The following is a 12,316-nucleotide window of genomic DNA, read 5'->3' on the forward strand; positions in this document are numbered from 1 at the left end:
GGATAAGCTGAAGAATTATTATTTGGGGGGGGGGTGTGCATTGTCCAGGAATTGAACCTGGGTCTCCCGTATAGAAGGTGGGCATTCTAACCACTAAACTATCCATGCACCCTAAGCTGAAGATTTTGAATTCTGAAGTTTTCACTTTATTCTCCCATTTTAATATGAGCCATTTACAAGTTTTGTGGTCTTCAGTCTCTTTTCATAAATGTAAATATCTTGCCTCTTTTAAAATTCTTTTTTGAATTTTACAGTTATTCAATTATGTATTTCCCACTTGTTTGTACAAAAAAGTCAACTTCCAGGATAATGATTGAGTCAGGCAGACCATTTATTTTTTCTCTTCTTTGTCTTCTTACTTACTCTTTATAAGCCCAGTTCCTGGTCTGTACGATGAGAGTAGTAATAGTGTCTACCTCACTGGCTATTGTGAGAAATAATGAGATAATACATGTGTAATGTTTGGTGTAGTTCATGGCACAAAGTAATCATTCCATAAATAATAAATAAATGTAACAAGGAAAGATATCAAATATCTTTCCACAAAGTAAAGTTTTATTCACCTTTATGAACATTATCCTGGTATCTTTCTAGTTCTTATAGCTGTTTCCTAAAGCAACTAATTTAGATCTGTTGTGTCTAATTCCGTCAAAAATTCAGTGAGTAATAAAATACTACTGAAAACTGTGATATTTTCTGCATATTTAGGATTGAAAATTATGCAACTTTCAGCTCTTAGTGGTTAAGCATAAATGCTTCAGCATTTGAAACTGACTTATTAAAATCCACATCCTGTTTTTCTGAATGTGTGCCGATTTGAATCTCTTGTGGACCCCAGAAAAGCCATGTTCTTTAATCCTCATTTACTATTACTGGGTGGGAGCTTTTTGATTGTTTCCATGGAGATGTGACCCACCTAATTGTAGGTGGTTACTTTTGCTTGAATGGTCTACATGGAGATGTGTCTCTACCCATTCAAGGTGGGGTTGCTTGCTAGAGCCCTTTTAAGAGGGAACCATTTTGGAAAGAGCCAGGAGAGCCCACATAGCCAGAGACCTTTGGAGAGGAAAAAGAAAAGTACCCCCAGGGAAGCTTCATGAAACAGGAAGCCTGGAGTGAAAGCTAGCAGACATCACCATGTTCACCATGTACCTTTCTAGTTGAGAGAGACCCCTGAATATCCTCGGCCTCCTTGAACCAAAGTGTCTTTCCCTGGATGCCTTAGATTGAACATTTTGCATAACCTTGCCTTAATTTGGACATTTTCACAACCTTAGAACTATAAACTTCCAATTTAATAAATTCCGTTTTAAAAAGCCGTTCTATTTCTGGTATATCACATTCTAGCAGTTTCCAAACTAGAACAGGATGGTTCAGGAATATTTTGTGGGATTTTAATTTTGGGTATATGCATTGGGGAGAGGAAGACCTGTTTTGTGAGTAGTTTTTCTAGTAGATCTCATTCCATGGCAACTTTGGGCCACATTGCTCTGGAATGGTTTACATTAATATAAAAATATATATTATTTATATATATATGTCATTATTGATAGTGAAGAATGAAAACCACGCTGATAGCAAAAACAGTTCCTGATGATGCTAGGATTATTACCATTCTTTAGCTGAAGTGTCTTGTAAAATTAAAAAATTCATTTTTTACTTCAGTTACAAGATATGCTACCCCTTCTTGCTTTTTAGCAAATTTTACCCGATAATGATACCTGAGGCCTATTCAGGTTTCCCTTTCCACTTTGTCTACCACCTACTTGAAATTCAAAAGCAAGAAGCTCCTTCCCTTCCTCACAGAATTGGAAAGCTCTTTTTCCTTGCACGGGACTTCAGAAACTTCTGGACCCCCTCACTAACTCTAGGTTGAAGTCATCCTCACCTTCATTCTTCCCTCAGTCAGCCCCTCCAAGCATTTATTCCTACATACTCTGTGACGGACCTCTAAACCAAGGATTAGAATACAAAGATTTCGTTTCTCTCTAGAATCTGTTGTGCACACAAATTCTTGACTTGTAGCACCTTGCCTGCTGGACATTTCTCTTCCTCTTTCTAATAATTTATAATGGCTAGGGAGGCTGCACAGCACAGTAGTTATGAGCGTGAACTGCAGTTTGACTACCTTAGTCTAGAACTGGCTTTTGCCTCTTACTATGTACCTACCCTTGGGAAACTTAGCAAACTTCTCTCTTCCTATGTTGATGATTAAATGAACTAATATGTAAAGCTCTTAGGGCAATATATAACACATAGGCCACTCTCTATATTATCAGTGTTCCTATTACTTGGCAGGCAGGTCCAAGCCACAGACCTTGTTCTCTTGTTTCAAGTTCCTTTGCTATTTCTAGTAGGAAAAGAATTCCTCTAAATTCCCCCTCTGAAAAGGCATTTCCTGTGTTCTTTCACTCATTTATTCATTTACGTACTTTTTAAAAAGTTCATTATGTGCCTAGCACTGTTTTGGTACTGGCAGTCCAATAGTGAGTGCAGTTAGTTACGCTTTTTAGTGTGTCTCTTTCTCATAGGAAAGATTGACAAGGAAACTAGAACTGGGACAGGTGCTGTGAAGGTGATATCAAAGTGCTGTGAGAACCTGGGGGGTGGGGTGGGGGTGAGGGAGAATCACAGAAAGATTAGGAAATGCACCCTAAACAAGTGGTGCTTTTTTGCTTCGATCCTTGGGGATTTGTTAAATAGGTGAGGAAGGGTGAGAAGAACATTCAGCTGCCTATGCAAAAGCCCTAGGGCAACTGGGGTGTGGGTTGTAAAGAGTTGGATTACACTATAATAAGCATCAGAATTACCTAGAGAGCCATTAAAAACTGTTTGCTAGGCCCCACCCCCAGAGTTACTCCTGTCTAGGAGACAGGAGTGAATCATGGGAGAAATATATGGCATAATAAGGTTGTGTTTAGAAGATACCACTCTAGTATGAGAATGAATTGGAGGGAACCATGATAAAGGAGGTGAGAAGAATTGGGAGGCCCTTAATTTAGTCCAGGTGAGAGATGGTGGTACTTTGGAGTAAGGTGGTAATCCTGCAGATGAAGGGAAGGTAAGTATTAGCAAATGATTTTTAAAATATCATCCATACAACATTGTATTAAGGATCCTCCCTAAAAGAACAGTGGTATTCCTCATTGAATGGCAAGTTTAGAGAATGCAACCTAAGGAAATCTCTTGAATACTATAAACAAACAAAAACAGAGCCAAAATTATTGAGAAAATGATCGAATGTGAGCCCCATAAAGTGTACTTCTGGGAGTGGTCCCGCAGTCTCATGCTCCCTTTTACCCCTCTTATCTCTGATATTTCTCAGCCTTTTGATATGATTGTGTCTTTTTTCCCTTATTCCTGGTGCCTGGGAGAGAATGAGAAAGCCCTTCTCCTCCCTTAACTAAATGTAACTGTCTTGTCCTTCACTAAGAGATCACTGCAGAGAGGTTACTCATACAGTTTACAATTGATAAAAGCAAACGGCAGGTCAAGTGTGCAGAGTAATACAGGCTAATTGCCTCTTAAGAGTTATCAGCTATAACTGGTGAGTGAGTTTATTAGACACTTTAAGACTTTTGAATTTTAACAGATTATCAGCTGTAAACTGGCCTTAGTCTAACATATCCTTTTTAGCCCATAAGATTGCAAGTCATTGTTATTTACCCTGAAGAAGAATGGGAGGTCTTAGGATTCATATTTCTCAGTGGATTATTTTTTCTTTGATCCAGGAAATTGTCTGTCTTCGACAACCTAGTACTGTCTTGTCCCTACAGAATGGTTTAGAATTCTCCCGGGATTGCAGACAGCTGCTTGTCTTCCCAGGGTTGAAATGGAAACCAAAAGAGTTTGGGAAATCTGCTTCACCCCATTCTGGCAAGGATCTGTTCCCTCACAATCTCAGAACTGTAGCTTCTCCATTAACTGGTTAACACTGGATAGATGCCCTTTAGAGTTTTGCCCCTATCCTTTCCCTGTCAGAAAGGGCAGCCCTGGGTAATCTGAGAACCTAGGAAAGAAATCCTTCACTTGGAATGGGAAGACCTGTGTCTCCTCCCCTAGCACAATCACTGCCTCTGACCTAGTTCTCATAAGTAAACAGCTCCCTTGAGCTGCTTCCCTGACACTTGCCACCTTTATTAGGAATAAAATTGCCTGTATCAAGAAGACTCTCCTGTCTCTCCACAGCCAAGCCCACAGTGGTGGGCCTTATAATTAAAAAGTCACCATCAGTAAGTTTCCTTTTCTTTAACCAGCCCCAATGGCATAAAGAATATCTGGAAATTCTACTAGACTACCTTTATAGAATAGCTTATGATGCCTAACATGCCTTTTCTGAACTAGCCTGGTTAATTTTTCTACTATAAAAAGAGGGGAAATAGGGCCATCCATATCATGACAGCAGAATTCATGGAACTACAACTGGTAGGACCAGATAAATCGGTCAGACTTTCTTTTTGCTTAGGGTTCAGAGGAGGAAAAACTTCCCACACACATAGTTTGCATATAGAAAAACTTTCTCACTCAGAGTAAGTATAACCACAGTTTCTGGGAGGTTTCCTAAAATATAGATGATAATTCACTGTAACCCTTTGCCAGATAATCATCATTCCCAGCCCTCCTATTCATTTTTACTAAAGAAATTTCTGGGGCTCTTTTAGATAAAGCCCTTTATGTACTAGGAAAAGAGGCTTTGCTGTCTTCTCTCAAATCCAGGATAAACTCCCCTGTTACTGAAAATTAAAACCAATACCAAAAGTCCGCCCACCAGAGGGACATCCACTCTTGAAGTCAAGGAATCACTCACTGTAAATATGTCACAAGGAAAACTCCTCACATATTCTTATAAGGATACAAGATTCCTGACTGAGACCCAAAATAAAATTTAAAGAATGACTCCATTTTGAGTAAGAAATAGCCTACCTACTTCTAAATACTATGATTCCATTTGTATTTGATGCAAGTGGTCTTTTAAAGTATCATTGGCGGTGATTTGACTCCACTGATAGAGGTTCCCTGGTTAGTCTGGTAGGCCGATTTTCATTAGTTATTTGTTAAAAAGAATCTTCCCTTAGCTCCTTTTACCAGCTCCCTTCTAACTTCACAGGACCTAATTCCTGAATTACAACTTGATATTCAGCCTTTGTACCAAGTAAGATTGAGGCAGAGATTCAGCATGTTATTATTGTAGTTGTGCTTTGTGATGTCATCAGCAAATGCCTTTCTCTTCAAGAAGCTCTATATTAGTACCCAAAATTGACCCAACACAATTGTCATTTCTGCTTCCCAAATTCTTTCTCCAGTCTTCTGCAGTTGTATTGCTTAGGTATAGTACTCACTTTACAAAACTCCAAGTCAGCTTTTTAAAAAAATAATAGCTTTATTGAGATATAGTTCACATACTATAACATCCATCCAACAAAATGCAGTGGCTTTTTGGCATATTTACAGAGTTGTGTAACCATCACCACTATCTAATTATAGAACATTTCCATTGTCCCAGAAAGAAACTCCATACCCAATGACTGTTATTCCCTATTCTTTCCTCTCCTGCAGCCCCTGGAAACCACTGGTATCCTTTCCATTTCTGTAGACTTGAAAACAGGACAACTTTCTGCAAAATGTCTATCACCAGACTCTTCATGGTAACAAGGACCTTCTTTATTAAGCTAAGATAAAGAAATTGCCTTCACACACAGAGCCCCTCCTAGTCTAGAAGAAAGACTTACTCATTTATTAGAACTAAAAGTAGACATCCTATATGTTTTTTTGGTTGAATAAAAAAAATATCCAGACCAAGGAGCTTTCTTTATCAGAAGGTCCATCATTTCATCAGCATGCAAAAGCCACTGACATTAAATTATTGTGTACTGAACAAGAGATCCGCAATTAAAGGATTAAACATCACATTTAGCAAAGATCGGCAGTGGGATAGCATTCAGCCAATGTGATCCCTGCTTTCTTTTTAAAATGGGAGGCTGACTGGCTGGGAGGGGTGAGATGACTTCCAGAACAAAAATCGAGTGTTCAAATGGATTGCCTAACAGGGAACAGAAAGGAGAGAAAACTCCATAAGTTAGAAGGATGGAATTGAGGATGGGTGCAAATCTAGAAAAGTTTATGGAGAGGTAGGCTGTTGAGGGAGCCCAGTGGACTCACTTTTTCCTTTTGTGGAGGAGTTAATCCATCTAGAAGTAGTTACTCTATTGATATGACAAGCTTTTCTATTATTTTATTTTAGTTTTTGCATGGGCAGACACCAGGAATCCAACCCGGGTCTCTGGCATGGCAGGTGAGAACTCTGCCTGCTGAGCCACCATGGCCTGCCCTTTCTATTATTTTAAAGAACTAGTTGCAAGCACACAACTGTTAATTTTATCTCACACTCTTTATAGTGAAGATACTACTATTTTTAAACCTATATACATTTCTAATAATGTAATCAACAAAAATGATTAAATCGTTCAAATTTGACTTTGTCCTAACATCACACTTGGTTTACTCAACATCCTAGGAGGTTAGCAAGAGATAAATTTGACCTAGTCTGGTCTTTTCCTTCATTCATTGCATAAAAAAAGAACCATGAGTGAAGGCCATCTTTGACTTTTATAATTTTTAATCCAGCATTTAAAGTACAACTTGCTTTATGATCTAAAGAAACACCATCTAAGTCTTTATAGTAGGAACAAAAGTGAACCTTTCAGAAAAAAAGAAGCAGGGCTTAATCTGCATTAGCTCTTTGATGTATTCCTAGATTTTATAAAGCTTCCTGCCGTTTCTAGCCACGCTGAAACAGACCCCAGTAATGTGTCCAGAACTGGCACTATCCTTTTCTCCTCTCAGCAAATGCAAAGCTATATAGACATCTTTCAGTGAGGAGGCCAGAATTCTACCATCACATCTTTTACATTTTACCACATGTCAGCCCATTGGGAGTTTTACTTCTCATTACTCCATTCCTAGGCAGACTCTTAAGTTACTGATTGGTTCGAAGAATAAACCAGATCACTCCTTTTCTCTTCTTTTGAATATTTCTGAAAGTGAGACTGGTTATTAGAGCATCTAGGATACTTTAAAAATTGAAAAGTTGAAAAGTGTTAACTGAACCAGACATGTTAGTCTGTAATTATGAAGTTAACCTATAGGAAATATAATAGATAAATTTCGCTTTAAATTAAAAAAGGAAGTCCTACTGTTTGAATTCTTGCCATTTTTAGTCATTATATTTCAGCATTCAGAGTAACCAGTTTTATTTTGAAAACAAGTTGCTTACCTTTATTTACACAGCAACTACTTGATAAACACATTTTCTTATGGTGTGGTGTAGAAAGTGATGAATTTACCATATATGTCATTAATGTGTTTTCATCCTGGACATTATGGTTATTAACAGGCACTATTACCAGAAGTAGTGCTTTGTGCCAGTTACTTTCAAAGATGGAGGAAAACAATCCAGGTTTCATTTTCACAAATGGGAAAACAAAACCTAAGAGGAAAAGGAAGCAATTCGTTAGCAGTGGGACACCGTGCAGGGGTAGGATAATCTGCCTTCAAAGATTTTTGTTTCAAGCCCTGTAATATAATGTTTAATAAATAGTTTACTTCAAAGGCCTCACTACAAGAAAATATGCAGCTTTCCTGCTATTCTTATCCACTTCAGTATTACTATAAGTAGCTCATATCCTGTCCTCTGTGGTCTCAGGTGGTGGTTTGTGTTTATGATCCTGAAGTTCCAACTGTAAGAACTATGTCCCTATTTTAAGTCCTTAGCAAATATACAGAGTACTGCAGGAATTGATAGAGGTTTTCATGAAACCAGTTTGCATGAGGATTATATAGTCCCCCAAAAATAGAAAACTAAATTTACTAAGGAAGGAATTGAAAAACTTGTCAAAATGCACCTTAAGTTTTTGATGTATTATGACTGCTTTAGAGCTCCCATTCTAAACTTTTAAACAGTGTGTTTCATATCTTTAAGATAAACCCCTGACTGAGGTTACCAAAGAGAACATCAGAGATGTTTGAATTTTTCTTTTTCTTCCTGTGGATATATTTTGCATTTGGAGGTTTGTAAAGATATTAAAATCGAAAGTCCCATCCTTAGGCCAGTGAGGACCTCCTGCCCATACTGACGGGTCTCAAAGGAGAAAGGACTGGCCCAGGGTGTGTAGGCTTGCGGGCGTCCCTGTTCACCTCAGCCCTCGGAAGAGAACCTGACGTGAATTCACGATTTTCGTTTAAGGGACAAGCTCTCAGAACCGTGAGACCCGGCAGCAGGGCTAGGAGGGAAGGGACTTACCCAATCTGTGGTGGATGCAGTGGTGGGCCAAAGGATCCCTTGTCGCTGGCCATGTGGAGAAAGGAGGAGAGAGGAAGCCGGGGCGCCTCTGGCCAGGTGGGCAGCACCCGCGCTCCTCTCCCGGGTTTCCGGCACCAGATGAAAGATTTAGGACGCAAAAGGGTGAGAAAGAAGAAAGGTACACCAGGAAATTTAAAGTGTGTGTGTCGGGGGGTTATTTCTGCGCTCCCGGGCAGAACTCACCAAACCCAAGATGGAGGGAGGTGAGTGTGCCCTGGCTGTATCTCTTTTGAAGAGGTTCCCTCAGTAAGAAATACAGGTTTGAGCAATGCTGGCCTCTCCTCCTCCTCCTTCCCTTCTTCCTCTTTCCCTCCCCTTACCCCTCCTACTCTCTGAAATCAGTTTAAAGTGAAGGAGAAAGGATTAATCCAATATCTAACAGTCTAAGCAGAGGGGAAAGGGGTGTAAGGGAGGAAAGAAAATGAATGGGTATATAGAAGGGAGAAATGGTTCCACCCCCCACTGCTTTAATAATAGTGGAAAGGGTTTATGGATTGGACACATTTTTCTGTATTAGCCACTTTTGTTTTTTTAAGGCATTAGATGGTGGCACCATCTTTTTCCCTCCTGTCCTTTGCCTCCTTGAGTATTTGCCTAGAACCAATTCACTATGGGCCCCTCTATTTGTGAGACAAAGTTCTCTATACATTTCTAATGATAGTCTTAATCCCATATTTAACTTGAACACAGATTAACACATTATAACAGCCATCATAAATCAGTCAAGAAATGTGTATCAAGTATTTCTAGAATTCAGGTATTATGTAAGTCAATTCCTTCAGAGGAATTGATCCGCATCAATGTCCAGTATGCGTAACTTGTAATGAGTTTCTCTAGAAGTGAAATTCCTTAGATCTGGCAATTCCAACTCGAGGAATTTGTCTGAAGAAATTGTTCTAGTTAGGTTCTTCTGCTGATAGGAGATTCATTCAAGTTTCCTAAATTTAATACAAGGATATGAGTACAGAGACCTTTAGAAATCCCAGAGAATATATTAACTGGCAGTTTTCTGGATGCAGAGTGGCTCAGGTCATAATAATAATACTATAAGAGTTAACTATGCTGAACACTTACTACTTAGGAGGCACTTAAGATTATCTTCTCATGTAATCCTCCTATGAGGTAAAGTACTATTACTAGTCCCATTTTAGAGATGATGGACTTGAGACTTAAAGAAGTTAAATTATTTTTCCAGACTCACATAGCTAGTACCAGAAACAGAGCTTAAACTCAGAGCTCACTGCTGTCAAAGCTGTGAACCAGAATCATCATCAACAGCAGCTTCTTGGTCCTCCTCACTCTAGTGCACCATTGTTAACATGATATAGCTGCTCTGTGGGAGTCTGTGTCTCTCAACCTGTGACTTTCACTTCCTACGCTGTCTACAATTTCTGTGTTATAGCTCAGGATTGCATATAGCCTATTGAGGACAATCATAGTCTTGTAAGCCATTTCCTAAGTCACACTCTCCCGAAAACTGCTTAGTTCTCTATTATTTCTAAGAGAGGGAATCTAATTGGCACATCTCATCTGTTCTCACCTAGATGTATAATGGATCACAGAGCAATCTGGGATATGCTGCCCTTTAATCCCGTTAGCCAACAGCAGGGATGGGGCTTACGTGATATTATATGTTGCCACCTAAGAGACTATGGGGAAACTGTTATGACTCATGTCCACATGGGAATTAATTGGATAAATTCCCAAAGATATATGCCATTTATATTTATCACAGTGTTATTTATATTAGCAAAATAATTAGAAACTTCCTGAATTCCAACAATAGTTATTTGATTAAAGAATTTTAATTTTAAATAGTGATTTGATTAAAGTATTTTAAATGGTAGAATATTAATATGGAGCCATTAAATTTTTTATTAGGTGTTTATTAACATGGAAAGTTGCAATAGGAACTACATCATAACATGAAAAATTAGGTTAAAATGACTTGTGTAGGAGTCTATTTTATTTAACAAACTTGGAAGTTTGAACCCAGGAATATTAGTAGTTAAACTTGAGTGGAATTACAAAGGATTAATTTTTCTTTAAGTTTTTCTGTTAACGTCTCTTTTTTTATAAATGAGCATATATCACATATATTCAGCAACATATATGAAAAAAATATATCAAAGTAAAGGAGTTATACTAATTAAAAGTTGCTAAAATGAAAAATATTGATTATTGACGAAGAAAAACAATGACAGTAAGACATAGAGGCTTCAGCAGTATTATTCATAGCTACAAATAAATTTTTACCTGTATTCCACATGTAACAAATTAAGGGAAGGGTTTGAGGGTGTAAGTTTAATAATAAAGCAGAGTTTTTACTAATGATCTGAAAGGAAAAAACACATTCATTTAATAGAGTAACATTCTAAACTTCTGGTATCTGAAAGTATCTCACCATGAAATTTTTTTTACCTAGAATTACTAGAAAAAAATCCTATGAATCACTTAATGAACATAATCACTTTAAGTTATTGACTTTTTTCATTAAAAAATAACTTTATTACAAAATTAAGTTACACTCGTCTCCAGCTTACTGTATCAAACAATTTTATTTGTAGGAATGCCAAATGATTATTGCCATGAACATTTTGAACATATGAAATGCCTAATTTTCTTGTTAAATTTACTGGGGAACAGGTGTGTATAAAACCTTAATTAAGGGCAGGCCACAGTGGCTCAGCAGGCACAGTTCTTGCCTGCCATGCTGGAGACCCGGGTTCGAGTCCCGGTGCCTGCCCATGAAAAACAAAAAACCTTAATTAAGTATATGCTCTGATCTTCATTGTGGTGCCTATTGGGTATGTGATATAACTGCGGTATCCCTTTGGGGAAGAGGAGAAGGGATTTCTTTACACCAAGTCCTAATTAAGCTATAATTTCACTTTTAACTTAAACCTGTCAAGTTAGGACTTAGCAAAAAAAAAATTTGAGGGTGATTCAATAAAGGCTGCTTCACCACTGAATACTTATTGTCTTTAAGGTGCTGTAGAAAATTAAAAACATAGCACAAATGATTGTTCTCTATAACTTATCATGACCTGCAGAAGAAATGGATGCTGATTCACATTTTTGCAGTGATCAGCAGTAAGAAATGCACTAATGAAACATACCTTTTACCTAAAAAGCTAAACTTCTAGCCATATATTAATTTCTATGTGTTATGAAAAAGCTTCAAAATATCCAAGTATCAGGCTTCATTGTACAATTGTCAGTTTTAGTCTGACTTTTTATAAAGAGACACTGCAGTATTTAGTGCAAGTTTGGATGCACTTTTTTTGAACATCTGATGTTTTACAAAAGTAACATCTTGCTAAACTTATTATACATCCAAATAACTACAATATCTGAAGAAGCAGGGCTGCTTTTTCAGTCACATAATACAACAAAAGCAAGGCCTGTTAGGATGTCATGAGGAAGTCTGACAAGCCTCTGAAACTAAAGGCAACATAAGATATTACATTTGATGTATTAAAATCTTGCCCCCATATCATATTTAAGAAGCCTTGCTTTTATCTACAAAGATTTTCTATGTACAGTGCAGACTGCTACTGAGATAGTTAACCAACTCTTTTAAAAGATTCTGAAAAGAACCATTGTGGAATGCCTGACTAACCAGCTCTGATGGTGACACTTGAAACTGCATATCTGAACACAGTTCAAAAGTGATTACTATAGAAAAGCTATAGACAATCATGATTAACCTTGATGAACAGAAAATTTAAGGACACCAACAATGGCATTCATTTATATCACTGCAATAAAATTTTAATGCACAAATTCAAGGGACTATTTCAGAATACCACTGCAGAGACCCTTAATTAAAAAAAAAAAAACAGAAAAAATCTAGTTAGAGCAGTTTTTTTTAGAGAGAAGGACTTTATTCTTTATTAAGATACCATGCTAGAAGTTATGAAGGATTTCTTTTGGAAACCATTTGGAAAATAGGGT

The 12,316-nt window shown here is 37.6% G+C and overlaps 1 protein-coding gene across 6 annotated transcripts in view; it reads left to right on the forward strand.

Moving 5' to 3' along the window:
* PCCA (propionyl-CoA carboxylase subunit alpha) overlaps positions 1–12,316 on the forward strand; it is a 626,991-nt gene that overhangs the window by 553,988 nt on the left and 60,687 nt on the right. The window lies entirely within an intron of this gene.

Source organism: Tamandua tetradactyla, chromosome 4 (genome assembly GCF_023851605.1).
Source record: "Tamandua tetradactyla isolate mTamTet1 chromosome 4, mTamTet1.pri, whole genome shotgun sequence".
NCBI classification, from domain to species: Eukaryota; Metazoa; Chordata; class Mammalia; order Pilosa; family Myrmecophagidae; genus Tamandua; species Tamandua tetradactyla.